General features: G+C 36.1%; 1 protein-coding gene across 10 annotated transcripts in view; it reads right to left on the reverse strand.

Annotated features, from left to right (window-relative positions):
• The window catches only part of LOC126814921 (peripheral plasma membrane protein CASK), a 416,793-nt gene that overhangs the window by 179,107 nt on the left and 210,403 nt on the right, over positions 1 to 27,283 (reverse strand). The gene's annotated exons all lie outside the window — the stretch shown is intronic.

Here is a 27,283-nt window from a genome sequence, read left to right on the forward strand (position 1 = left end):
TATTTCAATAATTTGCATGTGCGTAGGGGTCTTTAGCAATGGGAGGAAACCGGAGGACCCAGAGAGAGAGAGAGAGAGAAATGGGGTTTAACTTCCACTCGACACAAACTAGGTCATTTCGGGACTAAAATATAGTTTAATTTTATTTCAATAATTTGTATGCGCGTAGGGGTCTTTAGCAGTGGGAGGAAACCGGAAGACCCAGAGAAAACCCATCAGGTTGGACAGGTGACCCGACTCCTTGTCACGTACAACTGGGGAATTGAAACCACGCCAGTTGACTCAATGACAGGCCGTATGATACAGCACGCACATGCTAACCATTCGGCCATCCAACCCCCCAGGACCCCGAGAAAACCCATGAGGTTGGACAGGTGACCCGACTCCTTGTCACGTACAACCGGGGAATCGAAACCAAGCCAGCTGACTCAATGACAGACCTTATGATACAACAAACACATGGTAACCACTCGACCATCCAACCCCCCTCTAATAATAAAAGTATATTAATAAATGGTGAAACTGATCTGGTTCACAATAAAAATGAATATATCAAATTTTCCGAATACAGAACACTAAAATAAAACTATATCAAACAAAGATTAACAGTAACTTGTCTCTAATTCAGGGCCCTTATTCACGAAAACTTAAACTAAGTTACAACCAAAATTTTAAGAAATACTGCAACTTCATTGGATATATGCAAATTGATTTTATTGGTCAGCCAATCGAATTGCAGTATTTCTTAAAATTTTGATTGTATCTTAGTTTAAGTTTTCATGAATAAGGGCCCAGAATTAAATATTTCCATACAATATCTACATGTAATATCTAGAGACAAGTCTACACAAAACTTACTTTCAATGATCGTTGACTATCAGATTATTTATAAACAACTGTTCAATTAAACATTACAACCATCAGCGTTGACAAAATATTTTAACAAAGTTTTAATCAACTAATATCTATATGAAATATACATTGATTAAGTCTATCCTATGATAACTTTTTCATAACTGAAATGAAATGAAATGGGGTTTAACGTCCTACTGTTTTGCTTCGAACTGGGCTAATGAAGATGGGCATACGCTTAATACTGTGTGCTATGAGGGAAATTTTGCCCGGACAGTGGTACTACGGCCTACTCTTATATCGAATTCCAACTGTCAAGGGATCTTTTACGTGCACGTCAATGTATACACGGGACCTCGTTTTTTTGTCCCATCCGAACGACTAGACAGCTGTCCTTGTCGGCCCTTCGTTCTGCATCACTGACAAGCGGGAACCACGCCGGAAAATCTAGCTAGCGATCCCGTTTTTTCATAACACAAAATTTACTTCACAGATTGTTCACAAACACACTAATCATAAACAACTGTTTCGTAGAACACGAGTATCAGAGTTGAATATATCCAAATTACAATATTTTTGAAAGAGCCAATAGATTTGTATATGAATATTTCATATGAAATATTCATATACAAATTTACACAAATTTATTACAAAGATCGTTCAGAATCACATCAATTATAAACATCCATTGAATTCAGCATGAGTTTAACAACACGAGCATCAGAGATGAATATTTTTCCAAATTACAACATATATGAAATAATTATATGAAATATCCATCTCTACACAAACTTACTACAAAGATCGTTTACAATCACGTCAATTAAAAACATCCATTGAAGTGAACACAAATTTAACAACACAAGCATTAAGAGTTCAATATTTCCAAATGACGATATTTTTAACGAGTTAACATCTATATGAAATATTCATAGAAAACTTACTACAAAGATCGCTTACAATCACATCAATTAAAAACATCCATTGAAGTGAACACAAATTTAACAACACGAGCATTAAGAGTTCAATATTTCCAAATGACGATATTTTTAATGAGTTAACATCTATATGAAATATTCATAGAAAACTTACTACAAACACATTAATTATAAACAACCACTGAGTAGACCATTATATGAGTTTAGCCTCATGAACGTCGACAACCTGTGTGTTATGAACTAAGCCGATCATCAGGTATTGTGTAGAAGTAAGCTACTGCGATCTGTGTACATAGATAGAATTGTGTGGTATGTTCAATTGTACAAATCCTATACACAAATCAATATATATCATATCCGTTCCTACTCAACAGTTAATACTATAATTACTCTTTATGAACACCTCATACCATTTCTAATCTATTTGTGAAGTCCAAAGAGCTAATGTTTAACACAAGGTACAATTTTATGGATACACAATTACTGAGTTTAATACTAAGCGACGTTTCGACGAGGAAATTCTCGTCTTTATCAAGCAAATTAGTGCTTTGAAAGAAATTAGTGCTAGATACACAAGAATAAATAATATCTGAGTTACAGTTAAACAGGATCTTCTTTCCTAGAAATTAATACCTTACTAGGGTAATCATATTAAAAGTGTTAAAAGCTCTTTCATTTAGGGGGGGGTGGAAGGCCGAATGGTTAGCACGTGCGTGCTGTATCATAAGGCCTGTTATTGAGTCAACTGGTGTGGTTTCGAATCCCCGGTTGTATGTGACAAGGAGTAGGGTTACCTGTCCAACCTCGTGGGTTTTCTCCGGGTCCTCCGGTTTCCTCCCACTGCTAAAGACCCCTCAAGCAAGCGAATTATTGAAATAAAATTATACCATATGTTAGTCCCGAAATGACCTAGTTTGTGTCGAGTGGACATTAAACCCCATTTCTCTAAATTTTTGTTTTGAAATATCTCATTAAGTGGATGGTGGCATGCTTAGTAACTTTCATTTCACTTACAGCTTTACTGTGATGACGACAATGGAAAACAAAAAACTAATCAACATATAAAATTCAAAAACGAAGAATCTGTCATCGACATCTGAATCTCTTCTATACCAAATAATAAATAAGTCAGATTTGTTTCTATGGAAACACAATTATTATTAAATCCAGGGAATTTCTAATTTGCAAAAACATGTAACAACTGTAAAGATATTTTCAACAGGTTAAGAGATATGCTCTTGGGGGATAAAACGAACTGAGCGCATTGCAATATCCCTCATGAGGGAAGATATAATTGTCAATTTTATTTTAAACACAAATTAAAGATACCTTTCCACATACAAACTGGGTGATATATTTGGACTAAACATATATTTAAACTAATTAATCTATCATAATTTTGCTTTAAAACCTGTAAGGAAATATTCCAAGGTATAAAAAATCTATTAAAAGAATTCATGTCTTGGTAACAAGCAACGGGTGCCAAGCCAGACGAGAATTCATTGTCTTAAATTGTTGTCCATTTACCATAAATATCGAAGCCTAGGTGAATTCTCAGACTATGCCCTGCCCACGTCTTTTTCCAAGGTTTTTATCTCAGAAACTGTTGTACATTTAAGTCTCTCAATTTTTCCATTTCCGCTCACCATTAAATTTATCAACATATACATCAAGCACTCCCTAACGCAAGGCGATCAGACAATCTAACGTGCAACCTTTGACGTCACTCAAGCAGAAAGCCCTTAATCGTTGGGCTGCCAATTAGTGACACCATACTTTCATTGGAAATGGGAATGTATCTTTAAAGAGATCCAGTAATATATAATTCTGGTTATTTTTCACCTCATTGTGACAAATGGTATCAAGTGTTCTCCACAGGGTCCACGAGAGAGGGTTTACTTTCGGCATTAGTTTCATACATATTACACAGTATGTCCATCACAATATCTGCATTCTAATTATTGTATTTTTAAGTAGCTCAAAATCATTATAACATGAATAAAATTATTAAAATCAATATAGCATGAATAATTCAAAATAAATTGTCAATAAAAATGCGTAATAATGTGGTTATGTACTATCTATTCTCTGTATTTAATGAAATTTATATATTATTATTAAACTAATATCTAAATTTAAATAGGGCAAATAATAATGGCCGATGTAGTTGCTGAAGGGCCTTTAAGTCTAATTTCAATAAAACTGTCCTAAAATTAAATTTTCTAATTAAATGAAATGGGGTGATCTATATTTCGTTTCGTTTTTTTTATACTTTCGATCAGAGGTCATACAAGCCACTTTTGACCCTATGACATCAGACATTCGATTAACCAATCAGTGTTGATGTTTCTAATGGGTTACCCACCTTCCATCAAAAAAATTTTCTTTACATTACTTTTTTTCCATGGAAAAATAGAAGGAACTTGTCATTTAAGATAATACTAAAAAAAACAAGTGAGTGAGAAATGTGGTTCAACGTCCATTCGACACAAACCAGGTCATTTCGGGACTAACATATAGTTCAATTAAGCAGTGGGAGGAAACTGGAGGACCCTGAGAAAACCCACAAGGTTGAACATTCGACCCTACTCCTCGTCACTGAAAACCGGGGAATCGAAACCACGACAGTTGACTCATTGACAGACCTTATGATACAGCGTGCCTGCGCTAACCATTTGGCCAGATAGAATTTTAGCTGAGATTTCAATTTTGACCCATTACTAACTGAAGAAAATTTAATTTTCTAATGCACTGAACGTTATATGCGCATCAAATAGATGACAAAAAAACACTCTAAAATCTTCAAGTAAGTTATTGATAAGCCACTATTATGTCTACAAGTTGAAAAAAACAAAAAAAAACAGTACAGAATTAACCCAATCTCTTATAATTCTGCCGATTTTTCATCTCATGCTGTCAAATCCATCTTTTTATAATTTCTATTTTGATTCAGAAAGGTCCTACTTTCATACGTCAACCTGCACAAAGCAATAAATCCTCCTTTTTTTACACCTCCAGATTGAATATAAATATTTTAGTTACCTTAATTACACAATTCTGAAAAATGAAATGAAATGGGGTTTAATATCCTACTGTTCTGCTCGTAAAAGATCCCTTGGCAGTTGGAATTCTATATAAGAGTAGGCCATAGTGCCACCTCCCGGGCAAAATTTCCCTCATAGCACACTATATGGCGTAAGCCCGTCTAAATTAGCCCAGTCAGAGCTGAACAATAGGACGTTAAACCCCATTTCATTTCATTGAAAAGCTGTGGCATTGAATAATTCAGACGAAGATACATTAGTCGAGGTCAAAAGGTGAAATTCATTGATTTTCATATAATGATTATCTAATATATGTCATTACTACCTCTCGAACCACTTAACGTGACAAAAACAATCAATGGACAACCATTTTACCGCGTTAAACAATTAACATTCTCTCGATACAATGTGTTAACTTTAACGACAACCAATTTTCCATTTATTTCCATGGACAATTCTATTAATTGGCGATCCATCTTCGAAACCGTTTCATCATACATCATAATCAATCTTAACTAAAGAGACAGTCCTTCATGAATATTATATTTTGTTGAAATAAAATGAATCTGAATTTAAAGTTGCATTTAGTGAGCCATCTGACTCACATATTTTGTTAGAGAGAGAGAGAGAGAGAGAGAGAGAGGGAGGGAGAGAGAGAGAGAGAGAGAGAGGGAGGGAGGGTTTAAATCCAATCACACAAACTAGGTCATTTCGGGACTAACATCTGGTTCAATTTTATTTCAATAATTCGCTTGCACATTGGGGTCTCTAGCAGTGATAGGAACCTGGGGGACCCGGAGAAAACCTACGAGGTTGGACAGGCGACCCAACTCCTTGTCAATTTAGTCCTTTAATTGAATTAAGAATTTTTTTTTTATGTGTTTTATTTTCATCAAATAGAAATAAATAAAAGTTTTATCAAATGGAAAAACATCGCAAAATTTTAAAAATCTGCCTATGAGACAAAGTTGTTGGTTTAGAAAAAGCTGTATCACTGACTGTCAAGTTCTGTTCATACAGATTACCATATTCTTTGCTAGAGAAGATGCAGCATGTCCACGTAAGGCGCACTATGAGCTTGTCAGTGCTGTTCTGGGGAAAAAAAAAATTTTGTTGCTTATTAGCAGCAATGTTCTTTGGTTCCCAGTGCAGTACGAGGGAAATTTGCCCAGACAACAGCATTTCCGCCAACCTGTTATCAAAAGCCAACTAGTATATTGATGACCGAACACTAGATACTTTTACTTGCCAGACCTTCTGTCCAGCACTGATAACAAGGAGAAACCTCTTGGTCACCTTGCAACCTTCTAGTTACTTAGCCAGTGCCATATCAAACCACCATGGTTCCTGTTTTGAAAGTAAGTAACTATTTTCTTCAGTTTAAACTGTTCAAATTTCAATATGAGATATTTTAAGTTGAACTGTATAAATCCAATCTGACATTAAACCTACAGGATGAAAACGGCTCAAGCTTATAATATCACTTCCATCTCTGATCCAAATCAAAACTCACGACATTTGTGACACCAGGAAAATCCAAAGCTTTATAGATCATTAATGATTGACTTAAGAGCTCGAGAGCCTACCATTAGACAATGGATCCTAGACTACTGTATTGTTTTTTTTAACAGAAAAGTTCTTTTGATAAATAACAAATTGAGCCCGAGGCACACATTGGGAATGATGTGTAAAGGAAGTAAAGAAGGGAAGAGCATTACGAACAAATGAGCGTGTTAGTGCAAAATTATTTGAATAGCAATAGCATTAGGAATGAATTTGGCTAGTTTTACAAGCTAAATGTAAGTGCAAGAGTCACCAGTCCATTTCCTGTGTTATAAAAATGAAATGGGGTTTAACGTCCTACTGTTCTGCTCCTATGCTGGGCTAATGAAGACGGGCATACGCCATACAGTGTGCTATGAGGGAAATTTTGCCCGGGCAGCTACACTATGGCCTACTCTTATATCGATTTCCAACTGCCAAGAGATCTTTTACGTGTATTCCAATGTATACACGGGACCTCGGTTTTTAGTCTCATCCAAAGGATCAGACAGCTGTCCTTGTCAGGCCCTCATTTGTCTTTCAAATTCACTAATGGAAGTGAACATTGCATCTCAATTTGTTTCTTTGAATACTTAAAATTCTTTATTACTGTCCAATAATATCTAATACTATTCATTGATTCATTTAAATCATCCCTTTTGGTTTGTGTCCGCACCGAGAGTAACATTGTCACTACCAGTAGTTTCTTTAATCTTCAACAAAATTTTCAAATAACCATGAATAAACCACAAATCTCTTAAACAAATCATTTATACGTTTTTCATGAATCTACTACGAGAATATTCTCATTGCTATCAAGCAGATGATTTTGTCATCGCCACATTGCCACTAAAGCAATCTTTATTAATTGCTAATCTGTTAAAAATACGCAAGTGTTCAAGATGACATTAAATCATGCGTAATTGTTACCAAAAAACAAAGAAAAGACGAGAAATAAATTTCCAACCATAACAAGCTACAAAATTATCAAGTCATTCAAGCAAACAAAATTCATCTTTTACACGTTTAATTTTTTTCAGAATTATATTTTTTCACCGAAAGAGACAAGAAACAAAAACACCAGATCACTTTGAACCAGAGAGTAATAAAATATGATTTTACGCTAAGTGCTTTTACTTTGTTTCTGAGGATTAGTTTTTCAGTCCAACGAACGAACATAAAATATTATTTTATCAAACTTATATTTTTTGAGGAAATTTACATGAAACACAACATCACTTGGTACGAGTATTTAAAGATGCAAAAAAAAAATTATGAAAATGTGGAAATCAATTGGGGTTTAAAGTAGTCAAATCTCTAACTCAATATCAATTAAAGCCTTGACATTGAAAACACAAATTAAACATTCATTATGCAAGAGCTAAATATGCCTATTGCAGGTCTTTCTTTAGGTCTGAAATGTTATCTAAAGTATTAATTAGACATTAATTAACTTATCCAGACCATAATCAACTCTAGATGGCATCAGTTTTCTCCGATATTAAATAGATTAGAATGGCTCAGCGATACTTTGATTTAATCAAATATGGAGGACCAAGACTTAGCTTCGATCAACCAGTACGGTGGTTGAAATTATTGCACACGTCTGTCAAACCTTCAAAGGCTAATATCTTCGCTTGCAATAGAGTAATTTGAATGAAATTTTCAAATTATTCATTTTACATCATCTACTTTCGAACTATTACAGCAAGAATGGCTAGTTCTTTATCTAAATCTTACATAATGTATCTTTAAATGTCATTTTAAATCAACATTGATGTTTTAATCTTACAGAGAGAAGATGGGCTTCTGATTTCCAATATTTAAGACACAATAAACATTTTACCATTGCTACACGAATCGTGTACTAGAATGCGTTTCAGACAATTTGTAACGAGGCTAGACACATTCCATAAGTCATGTCCAATTGGTGATGCCATATTCTTATTTGGAAAACATGCACAATAAATACTATTGGTGTAGACTGAAATAACCAGACACTAGAGATTGCCATTCAATTGAGAATTTTTGGCATATTTTGCCAAATATAACTGATTTGAAATTAGATTAAAAACGGAAATGATTGAAAGTAAATCAGTTTATATATAAACCCATATTACTTTATTATATGCGTTGCAACCCATGTGTGTCAATTTGTTAGCAATTTAGCTCCTTTAATCGTTCCACTTTTCAGCACCAGTCAGGCTAATAAAAATGGGCATGAGCCATACTGTGAGGGAAATACTGCCATACATCAAACTCCAATTGTCAAGGATTTACCGCATGTCAATGAGTACACCGGTAACCTCGTTTTTTTTTTCGTTTTTTTTCGTTTTTTTTCCATATTTGATCAACAAGACATTTTTTATAGCTATGTCCCCCTTACTACACCCAGGAAAAATGAAAATGGTTAACCTCAGGTTTTTTTATCCTATCTGATCAACTAGACATTTTTCCTAGATAGGTCCTCAGTACTACACCCATGACATTTGGGAGACTAGATTGAAAAATCCAAAGGAAAAACGAAAATCGTTAACAATGGTTAACTTTGAAAATGGTTACTTCCACAAGGATTTACCGCATGCCAATGAGTACACCAGTAACCTTGGTTTTTTTTTTATACTATCTGATCAACTAAACATTTTTTCTAGCTAGTTCCTTTTTACTACACCTATGACATTAGGGAAACTAGATTGAAAAATCCAAAAGGAAAAATGAAAAGCGTATAAACTTGCACAAGTAGAATCAATATCTTATTGTCTAATATTTCCTACAGAAACCCATTGGAGAATAACAGGCAGAAAAAATATCAATATCATTCCGTGACCTGAAAGCATATGTCCTATTGACCATAAATTACGATCTCTGTGCACCTAACAACATGCTTAATCAAACACTGACTCCCAGAGAATCACATCATTAGCAGGATGCATCGACTTCACAACAACCGTAATAAGCCTTATTACAAATATTCACTTAATCTTTCTGAAACTTCACATAGCACACATCAAAAACATTTATTCTGATAAAAGGAAGATTTGATTAAGACATTTTTTATTTGATTTGAAATGTAATACTCACAGGAAGATTTGCTTAAGACATTTTTTATTTGATTTGAAATGTAATACCCGCAATTGTGAGCTAATAAATTAGAGATCTTGATGAAAGATATTCGTTCTATTAAAGATGATAAGCAATTGATAACCCTTTAAACTGACATGTCAGAAATTAAATGAAATGGAGTTTAACATCTTATTTTTTATAATACAGTTTACAACGGAGTATGTCAAAAAAGTAACCTCCATTTCTAGGGCCAAGTAGTATCAGGTATTTTGAGAGAGAGAGAGAGAGAGAGAGAGTGTGCAAATTGACATTGTGTTTTTTAGGTTTCTATTAAATTCATTAAAGCATAGTTTTCTTAAAGTGACAGTAACATCTAGTACAGGGCTTTCGCTACAAAATGAGACAAGATGTTGGATGGTCGAATGGTTTAACGTGACGTGTGAGTGATTCAAATGATGTGTTTTCAATTCCCTGCTTGTGCGTGACAAGGAGTAGGGTTGGCTGTGAAACCTGACAGAGGGGGTTGGATGACCGAATGGTTAATGCGAGAGAGAGAGAGAGAGAGAGAGATGGTGTTTAATGTTCACTCAACACGAACTAGGTCATTTTGGAACTAACATATGGTTCAAATCCATTTCAATAATTCTCTTGTGTGTAGGGGTCTTTAGCAGTGGGAGGAAACCGGAGGATCTGGAGAAAACCCATCAAATTGGACAGGTGACCCTACCCCTTGTCACGTACAACCGAGGAATCGAAACCATGCCACTTGACTCAATGACAGACCGACATTGTAATGATACAACAAGCAATCGCTACCCCCCACAGATATTTTGAACAATATTAAACGTTAAAAACACTTTCTATGCAATAAAGTTGTTACTCTCTTTTAGCCCTGTTAAATCTCTAGATTTTGAATCAAGTAGCAGCAGTATATATCTAATTATTGGCAATAGAAATGCTATGGTATTTTCATGTCAGTCTTGTGCAATAGAGTCACTGAAATTGAAAATAACGAAGAATAATTCCGATTTAATGACCTGAAAATTGACATCAGGACAAATTTGTAGAGAAAATTAAATCAGAGGTATAAAAACATTGAGCGTCACTCTAGAAAAACATGGCATAAAAAATATAAAATCAATTTTCATGCACTTGAATGTTTCTTGTTATTGAAGTCATCCCAACTTGACTTTATTGCCCCGTTTATGCCGAATCACTCAGGTAGCAAATTTAAATTTATTGTACCAGAAGACTTTTGATGTTTTAATTATCGCTAAGAGGAATACATTGATTGGAGAGAAATTTTACAAGGTCTGTAATCCTGATGTCAAATACTTTGTCAACCAGTCTTCTATGAATACCGGTGATTATTTTATTTTATGTAATTTCAAAGTTCACATATGGTCTGTAATCACACATGGATGCATGACTTCTGAGCTTCACACAGATATCAATTGCTTTGTCAACAAGGTAAAATATTCCATTTTACGTCATTTCAAAGTTCACATGATTAAGAACAGAGAACTAACAACTGACAGTCAAGACAACCCGACAAGAAGAAACAGATTTAAATACAGGCATATTAAAATTGAACATTGCAGAAGATGAGAGAGAGAGAGAGAGAGAGAGAGAGAGAGAAAAATTATTTCGGGGCTAACATATGGTTTAATTTTCATTTCAATAATTCACTTGCATATAGGGTCTTTTAACAGTGGGACCCCGAAAACCCCCACAAATTTGGACAGATGATCCAACTACTTGTCATGTTCATGCTGGGAATCAAAACCACGCTTCTTGTCTCAATGACAGACCTTATGATCCTAGCCTAGGTCATTTCAGGACTAACACATGGTTCAATTTTATTTCAATAATACGCTTGTGCGTAGAGGTCTTTAGCAGTGAGAGGAAACCTGAGGACCCGGAGAAAACACATGAGGTTGGACAGGTGACCTTACTACTTGTTACGTACAACCGGGGAATCGAAACCATGCCAGTTGACTCAATGACAGACCTTACGATTCAACACGCACACGCTAACCATTCGGGGAAAAGAACCATGTCTTGAAACCTGGTGACATCAAATAGAGGACAGCAACATAAATAGCTATCTAGCAGACAAAACTTGAAAACAATGCAACTGTCAGCGACATGTCAGGTAAGAATCATGTCGCCAGTTATTTTGTCCAGCATGAATTTGTCTATTTTATTTTTTTTTCAGTGTTTGTCCCGCGCAAAACTACAAAATGTCAAGGTACAACTTCAACAGTTCCTGACATTGTTATTTCCAGACTGGACAGTAGGCAACTTTTCATGATACACAGCTCAACTTAATGAACCCGGCTGGAGCAAAGATTTTCTTTATCATAGATTTCTAACAATGTCATATCATAAAGGTACTTTTATCTATTAATCTTTTTAGGTGACAAGAGGTAAATTGACCTTGCTCTGGGGAGCACAAATTTGTGGATGCAATTAGTGCCACCTTCCACAAGACTTCATCAAATAAATCCATCTAAAGGTCACAAGAGACCTGCACAGATCAAAGTGCTTCCGGAACACTCAACAGACATTACTGATATATACATTTATTTATATATCAAATGACACGGATTCAATACTCTTACACGGAAATAACCGTTAATTATTGTTTTAGTTTGGCTCAATTTGTTTCATTCTCCTAAAAGACTTACTTAATTTGCGTAAAAGATCCAGATGTGGTATGACTCAATTCGATCTAATGCATTTCATTTGTTTAGAAAAGTCAGATCTAGAAAGGACAGAAAGAACTAAGAGTTCTTATGCATTTCATTTTGTTGATAATAAAGTCAGATCTAACACAATTCATTATTTAGAAATGTCAGATCTAATGAATTTCATTTGTTTAGAAAAGTCTTCATAACAGATTCCAGCAAAATTATACCTGTTAGTGGTTTCAGCTAGCATTGGAATCAATAACTCACCAAACAATGTCAGAAATATGTTCATATATTATTGATATTGGAAATAGAGCTGTAATTAAAAGCGGACATGTCCTGGTGGTCAGTGGTCTTATATTGATCACAACCCGTTAAGATATCATTGTGTTTGCGTAACTCGTTCATGACTTTTCCTTCAAAAAGTAAGACCCAATGTTCCTCAAACTGAGGATTACAAATATCGGGGATCTATAAAAAGCGAGAGATGAATAGGGTTTAATGTCCATTCAACACAAGCTATGTCATTTTGTGACAAACGTATGGTTACATTATATTTCAATAATTCGTTCAATATAGGGTCTTAAGGACCCGAATAAACCCTAATCATTGTCACATACAAGCTGGGAATCAAAACCACCCCACTTGAATCAATAACAGAGAGAGAGTGAAAGAAATGTGGTTTAACGTCCACTCGACACAAACTAGGTCATTTCAGGACTAACATATGGTTTAATTTTATTTCAATAATTCGCTTGCGCGTAGGGGTCTTTAGCACTGGGAGGAAACCGGAGGACCCGGAAAAAACCCCACGAGGTTGAACAGATGACCCTACTCCTTGTCACGTACAACCGGGGATTCGAAACCACGAATCAATAACAGACCTTATGATCTAAAGCACACACATTAAGACCATTCAGCCACCCAATGAGCCAGCCAGCCCCCTCTATAAAAAGAACCCTCTTCAAAATTGTGATAAACCCCATACCAGAGAGAGAGAGGGGAATGAAGTTTAACATGATTTAATATTATTTCAATAGAGGTCTTTACAAGTGGCAGGAAACCAGAGGACCCAGAGAAAATCCACAAGGTTAGTCAGGCGACCCTACTCGAAACCACATCACTTGAGTCAACGACAGACCTTGTGATTACAACTCACGAGTTAAACCACCAGACCCCCCCCCTCCCATTCCCTTATTAATAAGCAAGCAAATTAATAGAAGCCTTTGGCTTGTTTTTGAATCCTGATTATTTATTGATAATGAAGGTACATGACATGAATCTTGTCTGATAAAATATTGTTTAAATTATATATTGATCTCTCGAAAGTGTGTAGCAATATCTTAGTTTATAGTAATACTTGTGAATGTTCTTGTATAAGGGAAGCAAGGAAAGAATTCAGAAAAAGTGGCAGTTTAGATGGGACTTGCACAGAAGTAATTACATTGACGATAGATTTACATGTAGTTGAATCATCTTCTTCTTGCATGATAATTTAAAATACAGATCAGAAAATGATCCACAAACCTATGTTTCAATGCCGAAGCAGCAATGAGTGGAATTGATCAAAAAATTTGGAAAAGCAAAAGTGATTGCAAATGTATAGATTTATTAAATGTAAAAAACATATTTCATTCAGACTATAATTTCCGAAAAACAGTTCTTGAAATTATATTTGTCAGATATATGACAGCAAGCGAATTCAAATATTGAAATACTGGCAAAATGACTTTTTTATTCCTACTGTTCTGCTCCAAACTGGGCTAATGAAGACGGGTATACACCATACAGTGTACTATGAGGGAAATTTTGCCCGCGAAGCGGCGCTACGGCCTACTCTTATATCGAATTCCAACTGCCAAGGGATCTTTTACGTACACGCCAATGTGTACAAAGGACCTCGGTTTTTCATCCCTTCCGAACGGCTAGACAGATGTCCTTGTCAGGCCCTCCATCCTGCATCGCTGACATGGGGGAACCACGCCAGAAAATCTGGATAAACTTTCTCGACCAATGTGGGGATCGAACACCCGACCTCCAGGCTAGCGAGCCAGCCAGCATTTATACAAGCCAAATAAGAGACAAGTTTTTCAATTTGACCAATAATGGTCAAGCCTTTAAGTGTTAAAAGTCTGGTGCCAAGCTCCCTGTAATTTCTGACCTAGACGTTTCGTGGTAGATTTCATTACTTTAACACACATATACAGATTAAATATAATTTGGAGAAGAGAGGGTCATTACGACTTGACCACTGGTCAGAAATCAGACAGCTAAAATGATCCGATCTATCATACTGCCACTGACTAGTTAATCTAGTCTAATCTAAAGGGCAGAGTCATCAAGACAAATTGAACGTCCTCTAAAGTAATCTTAATGACCCACAGGAAGATATGACGTCTGGCATTATATAAAACCTGAAACAATCACAGCGTGTTCCTGTTTGATTGTCGAGTTTGAAATCTAATCCTCGTTTCTTCAATGTGTAGATACAGGTGGCCTATGGGTCTCAGTCATTATGACAATAGCTCACTAACAAAGAGGAGAGAGCGAGAGAGAGAGAGAGGAGAGAGAGAGAGAGAGAGATTGTCATGCACAATTTACAAGTGTTTAATTTCTCAATCACTGTTGAAAAATAAACAACCCAATTGATTAATGATGTATAATGATTAATGTTTGGACAGTGGTCAGGAAATTAAATACATGTAAATTGGACACTCATTATCAAAATTAATCAGTCAGCTTTAAACTGGACACAAGTACAAATTAGATGATTTTTGGTGATTTTAAACGATTTTTACACATTTTTTAACAAAGATGATATTAAACAAATTTGAAAGAAATTAGTGCTAGATACACAAGATTAAATGATACCTGTGTTACTGTATTACTACACCCGACCTCCAGGCTAGCTTGGCTCCCCCTGACATTTGGAAATCAAATCAAGAGTAGTTTTTAATGCCACAGACTGGACAAAATTTCCCCCATGGCACACTGTAGGGCATATGTCCGTCTTTGTTAATCCACTTGCTGCCAAAACGTTAAACCCATTTCATTTTCCAATGGGTCTCATTACCCATTTGTTAAAGAGATGTTGCAGAATCTTAAGGAACTGTCTCGGTCACACCAACACTAGTATCTAACCAAAGACTTATTGGTTAGTGAGCCAGAGCATTAATTACTGAGACGGGCCTTAGTTACTGAGCCAGAGCCTTAGTTACTGAACCAGAGCCTTAGTTACTGAACCAGAGCCTTAGTTACTGAGCCCCTGTAACAACAGAATAAAAGTCGAAAGCGCGTCATTAATCCTATAAATGTTTAAATGATGATACAATCAGACACATGAACAAAATTAAAGGTTTGTGTTGTACAAATATAACACATCCTGTCAAAGACCCAGGTGTTCAATCCTCATCATTTAAAATATACTGTTTTAGCACACAAAAACATAGAGGAACTGTCTCTTACATTCGGAAGAAACGTACAAATTTCCTCTCGTTCTTGAGCAACAAAAACCCTGTTGAATCCATTAATGAGACTAGAGAATGAACTGAAAATAATTTAAATGTTTTTGTGTTTATTCCTAAGAGATTTGTGGTAATAATGTAACCAAGACAAAAAAAAAAGGCCATTGTGATACAAATTGAATGTTTCTGAAAGTCTTTAGGGAGAACATCAAAATATCGAAATTAAAGTAAATCTCTTTCAAGAGACACAAAATCTTTTGACAACTAGAGGAGTAAAATAAATGAAATGAGATGGGGTTTAATGTCGTACTGTTCTGCTCCGACTGGGATAAGGGGCCGGGCATATGCCATACAGTGTGCTATGAGGGAAATTTTGCCCGGACAGCGGCACTACAGCCTTATCGAATTCCAACTGTCAAGGGATCTTTAACGTGCACATGGGACCTCAGTTTTTTGTCCCATCCGAACGACCAGACAGCTGTCCTTGTCAGACCCTCCATCCTGCATCACTGACAAATCTGGATGGACTTTCTCGGACAATGCAGGGATCGAACACCCGACCTGCAGACTAACATGCCAGTGTATTATCCACTTAGCCACCATGACCCCCAATATTGCTGCCAAAATCATCCTACCTACATCAAAATTTGATACAAAATCCAATCATATATAAGTAAAATGTCCTGAAAATTTCATCAAAATATTTTCATTGGATGTTAAGATATTTTATTTTAACCAAACCTATCCAAATTAGCATTATTTAGAGCCAAATGGCTGTCTTTTAGTACCACTCAGCAGCGAAAGAGTTAATGACTTAATTATCAGCACCAGAGTAAAAATTTTGCATGGACATCGGCACTATGGTTGATCTAATTTTGATCCCCAGGTGTCAGGGAATTATGAGGACGTCTATCCTGCACCACTGGAAGGCCTGTCATGAAAATCCAAAGGATCTTTTCAGGCCAACACTATGTTAGATCCGGGACCCACAGTTTAATGAACAGCATCATACTCATTGTCTCCTGTATACATCTGTTAAAAGTGATAATTGTATATTTTCTAAGAAACTCAAAATATAATTACAGTAAACTTCACATAAGTCGGATCTAGTGGACTGACCAATTTTATCCGAGTTAAGCGAAGATCCGAGTTAGCCGAAGACAAAAATTCAATCGTAGCTCGATTAGAAATAAACTGCAAGAGCCGGATAATAATTGATTCAAGGGCACATTTCAAACTTTTGTTTGTATGTGCGAGTAGATATCTTCCGTTTTGGTGCGAGTAGATAACTTCCGTTTTGATGCGAGTATATAACTTCCATTTTGTCACCATCTTTGAAAAATGTCCTAAATTTTCCCGGAATGTGTCTCGTACAGCAGACAGCGAGATTTGAATTTCACGAGAAAATTCTAAATTCTATTAATGCGTCGTGTCAAAACGATAGGGGAAGGTATTTTGGGTTTCTGTGCATGGAATACCTAACAGCGTTTTAGACCATCGGGACAAAACTGACATAGTCAAATTCTGAACATACTGCCAATCAGACTAATGTGAAGGAAAAAAGACGGAATTAGATCAAATGGACCGAAGATTTTGATCCGAGTTGAGCAAAGATCCGACTTAGGAAATCTGACTTACACGCAGAAATTTAAAAAGAAAAATATGCAGGATCAAAGGGTCAAAATGATTTTATCCGAGTTAAGCTTAGATCCAACTTATACAAATCCGACTTATGCAAAGTTTACTGTATTTCTATATCTGTTACTTAATAGGTTGTTAAATCACTTTTATACAATCATAGGAATCACTTTAGCACTTAAAAAACATTCACATAAAAATTTGAAATAATACAGCGATCGATAGAAGCCAATCATTAAACCATTGGGAAATCAAATTCGGAAATATAGGTATTCTATTTATTAACAAAGAAAACGTAGTAATCATTATTAATTACTTTCAGTCTATCTTTTAGGATTTATTGTTGATGTCTCATTACCAAAGATCTTAACATTGTATGATTTGTAATAAAAGAAATGAAATGAAATAAAACTGGACTAATTAAGACGGGCATACGCCATACAGTGTGCTATGAGGGAAATTTTGCCCAGGCAGAGGTGCTACGGCCTACTCTAATATCGAATGCCAAGGGATCTTTCACATGCACGCCAATGTATACACGGGACCTCGGTTTTCCGTCCCATCCGAACGACTAGACAGCTGTCCTTGTCAGGCCCTCCATCCTGCATCACTGACAAGGGGAAACCACGCCGGAAAATCTGGATGAACTTTCTGGGCCAATGCAGGGATCGAACACCCAACCTCCAGGCTAGCGAGCCAGCGTCTTACCCACTTAGCCAAGTGACCCCCGATTTGTAATAAACAAATAAACTATAACACATACTTATGAAAGAACAATTACTGATTTATTTAGGCGATGTTTCGAAGAGTATTCTCTCCAGGGCCGTAACTAGCTCAGAGCAACGCGGGGAACAGAAAGTGTTCTCAAGGGTGCTGTAAAATTGACGGACAACGTATATTTATTGTATTTATGGTCGACAATTTTTTCAAAGGGGGGGGGGGACTTTTTGCAGCTCCCCTAGTTACGGGTCTGATTCTCTCAACTTTTTGAAGCAGAAATGAAATGAAATGGGGTTATACGTCCTACTGTTTTGCTCCGAACTGGGCTAATGAAGACGGGCATACGCCATACAATGTGCTATGAGGGAAATTTTGCCCGGGCAGCAGCACTAACGGCCTACTCTTATATCGAATTCCAACTGTCAAGGGATCTTTTACGTGCACGCCAATGTGTACACGGGACCTCAGTTTTTCGTCTCATCCGAATGACTTGACAGCTGTCCTTGTCAGGCCCTCCGTCCTGTATCACTGACAAGGGGGAACCACGTCGGAAAATCTGGATGAACTTTCTCGGCCAATGCCTTTTTGAAGCAAGTACAGTAACAAATGTATATATAGACAAGCAATACCAACAAATCAGAAACCATGTATGATTTGAACCTGTGAGAGACCTGACCTTATCTCCGTCCATGTTAATTAATGTGTTGATAAACCCCGACATTATAAATTATTCAGACAATTCACCAAACAAATCATTCTTTATCAATTACCGTAACACACATACAACATACATATTCAAGTTTAAAGTTCCAATGCGTCATTTCAATTTTTACTAAAAAAAAGAAAAAAGAACAATATATTGATTTAATTTCAAGTTCCACATATCTTTGTAAATACTGAGTGCATATATAACACTACAGATTAAATGGTTCCTACAACTTTACTGTTAAGCTGGAATGGCTTCGAAGATCCCTCGTTATCAATAAATGATAGCTGCTCGGAATACCTGGGTGAGCTCTGACCAGTCTCGCTCAACACCCTCCTTTATAACCCTCTAATTTCTGCACGTCTTAGATTGACCTAGATGTTAATTTCCATTCCAAATATAGAATAATCCTCCCCATTTCCCAAGACCAGGGGGGAAAACATTACCTAGACACAAACTAGGTCACTTCGGGACTAACACATGGTTCAATTTTATTTCAAAAATTCGCTTGTGTGTAGGGGTCTTTAGCAGTGGAAGGAAACCAGAGGACCCGGAGGTCAGGTGTGCAATTGCCTTGCTTTGGTTGAGAAAGTTTATCCAGATTTTCTGGCATGGTTCCCCCTTGTCACTGATGCAGGATGGAGGGCCTGACAAGGACAGCTATCTAGTCATTCGGATGGAACGAAAAAATGAGGTCCTGTGTACACATTGGGGTGCACATAAAAGATCCTTTGACAGTTGGAATTCGATATAAGAGTAGGGCGTAGTGCCGCTGTCCTGGCAAACTTCCCTCATAGCACACTGTATGGCATATGACCGTCTTCATTAGCCCAGTTCGGAGCAGAACAGTAGGACATTAAACCCCATTTCATTTCATTTCAGTCTGTTCAAGGCAGATTTTGTGTCACATGATTTGCGTTATCATCTGTCTCTCTGGTTTTCCAGTGTCATTTCCGCCATAACAGTGTGCAATTATCAACTGTTGATGTTTCAAAACATATAATTAATATCTTATTTCTTCACTGGATTCTGTTCTTAATTATGCCTTATTTATTTTCACAAACTGAAATTCTGTATGACATAGATGATAGATGATAGATGAACTTTATATGTGTTGACTTTCTGAAATGAATTACATTTTTTAATACTTGAGTGATATTTAGCGATTGAGCACATTAAAAAACACAACAAAATTTATATGGAAATGAATTGAAATGAAATGGAGTTTAATGTCCTACTGTATTTGACCAGGTGTGCCGTGATTTTTTCATGTGTTCCAAAGTGTGCCATTGGCAAAAAAAAAAGGTTGAGAACCCCTGCTTTAAATCTAGAACATAATTATATAAAAGCATGTTCAACTAAATCCTAAAAACTTTGAAATGATATAATCAGAAAATATTTGATTAATATTATCATAATTGTTTGGTATCTAGGATATTTGATAAAAAAAAAATCAGACTATGAATATTCTAAGTTTAATTTCCTGTTGTTGCTTCGTTTCTCCTACACTTATCTGTTTTTTGTTGGTGTTTGATAATATTGTTTTGATGCCTTTATATAATAACATTGCATGAAGCGGAATTGTTTTTTCTAATGCAATACAATATCTATCAGATAAACAAAATTATTTTCTGCACCAGCTCAGCTAATGGGCAGGATACGCCATAAGTGTGCCTTGTTTGCACAGATAGTGAAAAATCAAAAAGGATTACAGGGAAACACTGCTGTCCAGGCAAAATTCTCCTACATCACATCGAACATGTAACCAATAAAATAATAGAAATGACCATACGTTTATTTAAAAATTCTCCCCCTAGCATTCTACACATAACCATAGATGTAATAAACACAACCATATGTTTGTTTCAAATTAACCAAATAAACTGTCTGCTTAAATAACAATAAGAGTTATGCCCCTTTATTTTTGGTAAAAATGTCCGACAAGAAAAATCCTGACATCCCAACATTGCTGAAGCCAAAGCATTCTGTTGATGAGACATTAAATGTCATTCCCTTAAAACATAAAAATGTTGTTTATGTTTTAGAAGAATAATGTCATTCTGATTTTTCTGATTCATAAATCATTTGAATAAAACACAATGACAAATATCTTAAAGCAAAAGCCAATATCCGAACATTCTGACCTGTAACAATTAGAAGAAGAAGACCAGGATGGACACCATCTTAATTGAATCAATTTATGACATAAATCAATGATAGCGGAACAAAAGTAATAATTTATTTCAATATTTACATGACTCGCTGTTTGTCTGATCAGAATATATGATGGTTTCTGTTTTCTGAGACACCATCTCCAGTGATTTCAAGATGATTTGTTTGGGATTGTTGTCAAGAAAAGGACCCAAGACAGAAATAAAACCTGGCAAATCTGACGTCTTATTTATAATAATTTATATAAATGTCTTTTCCCTCTCATATTGTTTACGATTCCAATTTCAAATTGTGATGAATACCATCTTTTAACCCATAATGAAGAGTTTCATCTTTCAGGGTAAAACTATGTAGTTTAGTATTTAAGCATTTCTCAAATTTTGCCATAAATGAAATGGAATGTGGTTTAATGGATCATTTTTCTGAAACAACCGAGCTAACTAAGACCGGCATATGTTGTACAGTGTGCCATGAGGGATATTTAGCCTAGACAGTAGTGCTACAGTTGTTTAGTCATTTTAATGGGACGGAAAACCGGGGTCCCATGTATGCATTGGAATTCGATATAAGATTAGGGCTTAGTGCCACTGCCTGGGCAACATTTACCTCATAGCACACTGTATGACGTATACCCATCTTTACTAGCCCTGTAAAAGCAGAAAAGTTGGACGTTAAACCTCATTTCATTTCAGAGAGAGAGATAATTTAGGTATTTCAGCAATGTTTTTTTGTTCATGTGCTTTTTTGATAAAAAAAAAATTAATTCATCGATTTTCTTCACAAAAATGGATGCAACATAAACGAGGACATCTGGGGAATACCAGTTGTGAAAGAATACTTTGTCCAATTCATTATAGTCTGGAAATAACACTTTAGGTCTTTGGTTCTATTGTACCTCTAAAATATCATTAAAAAACCTTAAAGAGAGAGAGAGAAATGGGGTTTAACGTCCACTCGACACAAACTAGGTCATTTCGGGACTAACATATGGTTTTTTAAATTTTATTTACATAATTCGCTTGCGCGTAGGGGTCTTTAGCAGTGGGAGGAAACCGGAGGACCCGGAGAAAACCCACGAGGTTGGACAGGCGACCCTACTCCTTGCCACGTACAACCGGGGATTCGTAACCACGCCAGTCGACTAAAAAACCTTAAAACGCCATATTTCACATTAATCACAGATATCTGTATCAAATTAATAAACTTCAATATTCTTCTCTTTAACACACAGCTGATGGAATCTTTAACGAAACCACAGATCACTGTCTTCTTCAGACGTAATCCAGACGCCTTCATTATCTATGAAAAATGCCCCCAGAAAAATTTGCCGGAGTCTTTTATGCGGCTCACATACAATTTCTTCCAAGATCACAAAATTTAATCAAAATTTTACAGAGCTTCTAGTAATCGTTCTCAAGTTACCTTTGTTGTGTAATGGCCGATATATATTCAAAGCCTACATCATAGAGACACTAAATTCGACAGGAATCGTTTGTCAACTTTCAAAGATCATTTGAATTTTCTGAACTATAAATAGCTCACAGTGTGGAATACATGTCCCAATGAATAAAACGTGATTCAAGCAGTTTTCGTTATTAGGATAAAAGGGGCATCAGATTTCTTTATAACACTTTCCTCATCATCAAAATTGTTCTTTAAAATATCTTTGCCTGAATGAGGTTCTAAAAACTTGTTGTGGTCTTAAGGAGATCAGGATAAAATACATTATAGTTGATTTCTGTTTAACCCCTTAGCACCAAGTACGTGTAACTATTGACACACTACCCAAGTTTCCTGAATTTTTGTCTTCATAAATATGATCTTTTTGGCATGGAGTTTCGTTACTCATTTTTGAAGCAGTCCGAAATTATTGCTCAGATAGACAGCTGTAAAATGCTTGAGTCACAGACAGAACTAGAATATGTCTGAGTCGACGTCCTGTAGTGTTTGGTGGTTTTGGGGCAATCCATGGTGTTAAAGTTTTAAATCTGTGTAAATTTTTAAATCATACATGTATGCATCTGAAAGGGTTAATACTCTACACAGCTCCACAAAGCATTCACTACATAAATTTAAGTTACAATTTCATGCGTTTTCATATGATTGTGGTATTTATTGTCAGCCATAGTCCAAATTCATTTACATATTTGTCTTTTATTACATATTTCAGATTTAAAATTTAGGATTTGTCTTTAAAATTAAGTGTAGAACTGAATTGAAATTCATTTACATATTTGTCTTTTATTACAAATTTTAGATTTAAAATTTAGAATTTGTCTTTAAAATTACATGTAGAACTGAATTGAAAATCTCTGGATTTCAATGAATCAAAGATAAATAGGACATTTCAACTAGGAAGATAAACCACTTTTCTTTTCATATTTCAACATATTTATTTATTAGGCAAATAATTTATAGAACTCAAGAACATAAATTGTGCTGGACTTTAGTCAGACAGAGAGAGAGAAATTGGGTTTAACATCCACTTGACAAAAACTAAGTAATTTTGGGACTAATATATGGTTCAATTTATTTCAATAATTCCCTTGCGTGTAGGGGATTTTAGCAAAGGGAGGAAACCGGAGGACCCGGAGTTAACCCACCAGGTTGGACAGGCAACCCTACTCCTTGTCATGTACAACCGGGGAATCGAAACCACGCCAGTTGATTCAATGACAGACCTTATGATACAGCGCGCATGCAATAACCATTCATCCAATCGCCCAGACTTTAGACAGGTTTTAAAATTTCATCCAGAAGTACGTCATTTATTGCGGTGATAAGACCAACTCAATAATGATTTTGTCAATGACGATGTACCATTTTAGACATGTTTATATCTTCCAGTAGATTCAGCCATTTACTAAGCTAATAAAAAACGAAACCATGCTGAACTTCAGCCGTCTTTACGAGAATCCAAGTAATAAAACACATACTAACTCCTAAAAAAATGACAGAATTCTAAATCGTAAGATTGTCTACGAAATTTGTTTCAACAAACCCATAACATGTACATCCAGTCATTACTGGGTCTTGAATTAATTTACGGAATTACAAAACAACGAAATGACTGAAGGTGTAGGACACAGCTACTGAATTCATTAACAGCTTCCACTCAGACCAATAAAGAATTTAAAATAAAACTAACTTTTATCTGGGAGTATAAAAATCACTAAATCTTACTGAAATGAAATGAAATGGTGTTTAACGTCCTATTGTTTTGCTCCGACTGGGCTAATGAAGGCGGGCATACGCCATACAGTGTGCTATGAGGGAAATTTTGTCCGGACAGCGGCACTACAGCCTACTCTTATATCGAATTCCAACTGTCAAGGTATGTTTTACGTACACGTCAATGTGTACATGAGACCTCAGTTTTTTGTCTCATCCGAATGACTAGACAGCTGTCCTTGTCAGGCCCTCCATCCTGCATCACTGACATGGGTGAACCACGCCAGAAAGACTGGGTGAATTTTCTCGGTCAATGCAGGGATTGAACACCCGACCTCCAGGCTAACGAGCCAGCGTCTTATCCACTTAGCCACCGTGACCCCCTCTAAATCTTACTTGTGGGATTCTATGTAGGGATATAAAAATAAAACTTACTACAGTGTGAGAGTATAAAGATCAAACTAACTTCTATGTGGAAGGGGAGCCACTGTGGCTGAGTGAGTGAGACGCTGGTTCCCTAGCCTGTAGGTTGCGTGTTCGATCCCTGCATTGGCCGAAAAAGTTCATTGGGATTTTCCGACGTGGATTCCCCTTGTCATTGGTGCAGGACTGGGGGCCTGACAAGGACAGCTGTATGGCCGTTCAGATTGGATGAAAAACCGAGGTCCCATGCATACATTGGTGTGCACGTAAAACATCCCTTGGTAGTTGGAATTTGATATAAGAGTAGGCCATAATTTCTTTTCATTTCTTTGTGGGAGTAAAAAAATTAAACTACCGTAACTTCCATGTGGGAGTTTAAAGATAAAGCTAACTTGGGAATATTGAAACTTCTATCTGGGAGTGGATATTTATCTATATATTTTGTGGGTGTTAAGTTTTTTTCCAGTGATATAAACATTCACACAATTCTCACTCATAGATCTCAAAATGTCACAAGAGAAATAGGATTATGATGACACTCCCACTTCCTACATTTATAATCCCAGCTTACATAGCCACTAATTGTCATAGGAGGGAATAGGAATCACTTGTAAATCACCATATTGTAGAACTTAAATCTCTTAGAGGAATATTAGTCGCGTTTATTTACAAAAATATGATGAACTGAACATAAAAACAAGCCATTGTCTGAAAAATGTATTTGACAAGAAGCTTTCATAACAGAGAAAGAGAGAGAAATGGGGTTTAATGTTCAAGAGACACAAACTAAGTCATTTCGGAACTAACATATGGTTAATTTTATTTCAATAATTCACTTTACCAGTGGGAGGAAACCTAAATATCTGCAATCTACATATAAAGGAAACCAACTTTTAAGAAATGTGTCCTTGTGAATGCTACACAACTTAGAGAGAGAGAGAGAGAGAGAGAGAGAGAGAGGGGGGGGGTAACTTCCACTCCACACAAACTAGGTCAATTCGGGACTAACATATGGTTGAATTTTATTTCAATAATGTGCTTGCGCATAGGAGTCTTTAGCAGTGGGAGGAAACCGGAAGACCCAGAGAAAACTAACGAGTTTGGACAGGTGACCCTACTCCTTGTCACGCACAACCGGGAAATCAAAACCACACCAGTTGACTCAATGACAGACCTTACGATACAAGGCGCCAGTGCTAACCATTCAGCCATCCAACCCCCACAACACAACTTAGTGGAAGAACATCTAAGAATAAACCACCTTCAATCAGATCTGTTGCCTATATTGGTAAGATTATCATACAAGTCAATCGCCAGACAGACTAACTCCATCATCTTTATTATCTATATTAAGTAAATATAATCTCCAATAAGGCAGAATATCATATTTTATTACCATCAATAAGTTTCACTGATTCATTTAGGACTAAGAGACCTCTCACTAGAAACATTTTCGCTAAATATTTCGCTAGATATATTTTGGTAAGGAGACCTTTCACTAGAATCGTTTTTGCTCAAGAGATCTTTTGCTAGAAATATTTTGGCTGATAGGAGACCTTTAATTAGAATTATTTTTGCTAAAGAGACCTTTATGCTAGAAATAATTTTGATTAAGAAACCTTTCACTAGAAACGCTTTGCTTAAGAGACCTTTCACTGGAAATATTTTCAGAGATAGTTTTGAGTAAGAGACCTTTCTCTAGGAACAGTCTTGCTAAAGAAATTTTACACAATTTGAGTCTCACGCCTGCATCTGCTTAGTCAAGAATCCTACCCTCTAACCATTGTGCTGTTGGAGGGAACTGGACGACCCGGAGAAAACTCACGAGGTTGGACAGGCGACCCTACTCCTTGTCACGCACAACCGGGGTATCAAAACCTTGCCAGCTGACTCAATGACAGATCGTATGATACAGCGAGCAACTGCTAAAGACTCCGACGCGCAAGCAAATTATTGAAATAAAATTAAAACAATATGTTAGTTCCGAAATGACCTAGTTTGTGTCGAGTGGACGTTAAACCCCATTTCTCTCTCTCTCTCTCTTCTCTCTCTCTCGTGCCAAACCTCTCCCTTCTTATAACTTCATATTCATGAAGATAAACTAATTGAAATACATGTTTGTCATTCATACAGTTATCAGCTACCCAGCATTATTCTAACAAGATTTGTTAAATAACCCAAGGGTATCATATCACTTCCTTGTCTTGTCATCCTGATATCTACTTGATCAAATAGTAAATTAAGCATTATCTCTCATCCACTCACAAAATTCTCTTATCTTCCCAATTCTCAATGGAAATGATGACCATTCTGCCAGGTTCATTTTAGTCTGACATCCTTAATTACGTTTTCTCAAGACCACAAAATGGGTCATGATCAAATTTTGTTCCACAATTTCTACTATAAAGTTCCAGGACGTTGGTTTCTTTCTCTGGTGTCATTAAGTGGACCTAGCTGAACTAAGCCCTCATAATAACCTAGTCTATCATAAGATCATTTGTCTTGATTAACCCAGTAAAATCTGATTGACTTACTTATTAATTGGATAAAAGTGTGAACTTGTTTCTTTTCGAGATATCACAATTATTCAATGTCACATGACCACAATCAAGCCTCATAGAAATGATATGCAACAATATATTTCTAAGCATTTAATGGAAAAAGGCAGCATGTGATCAGTACTGATCTAATTGGAGTCACCTTTGCAGAGAGGTCAAAATGTTATTCCACTGTATATACCAAAATCTTGGCGTGCTATAAAGCACTGAAGTAGATTAATTTGAAATGTGGTTAATGTGTTAAACAGCGGTAATGAAGACAAGTTCTCTTCTCTAATACCTTGCTGGCTAAGGCGCTG

This window comes from Patella vulgata, chromosome 1 (genome assembly GCF_932274485.2).
Source record: "Patella vulgata chromosome 1, xgPatVulg1.2, whole genome shotgun sequence".
In the NCBI taxonomy this organism is placed as follows: domain Eukaryota; kingdom Metazoa; phylum Mollusca; class Gastropoda; family Patellidae; genus Patella; species Patella vulgata.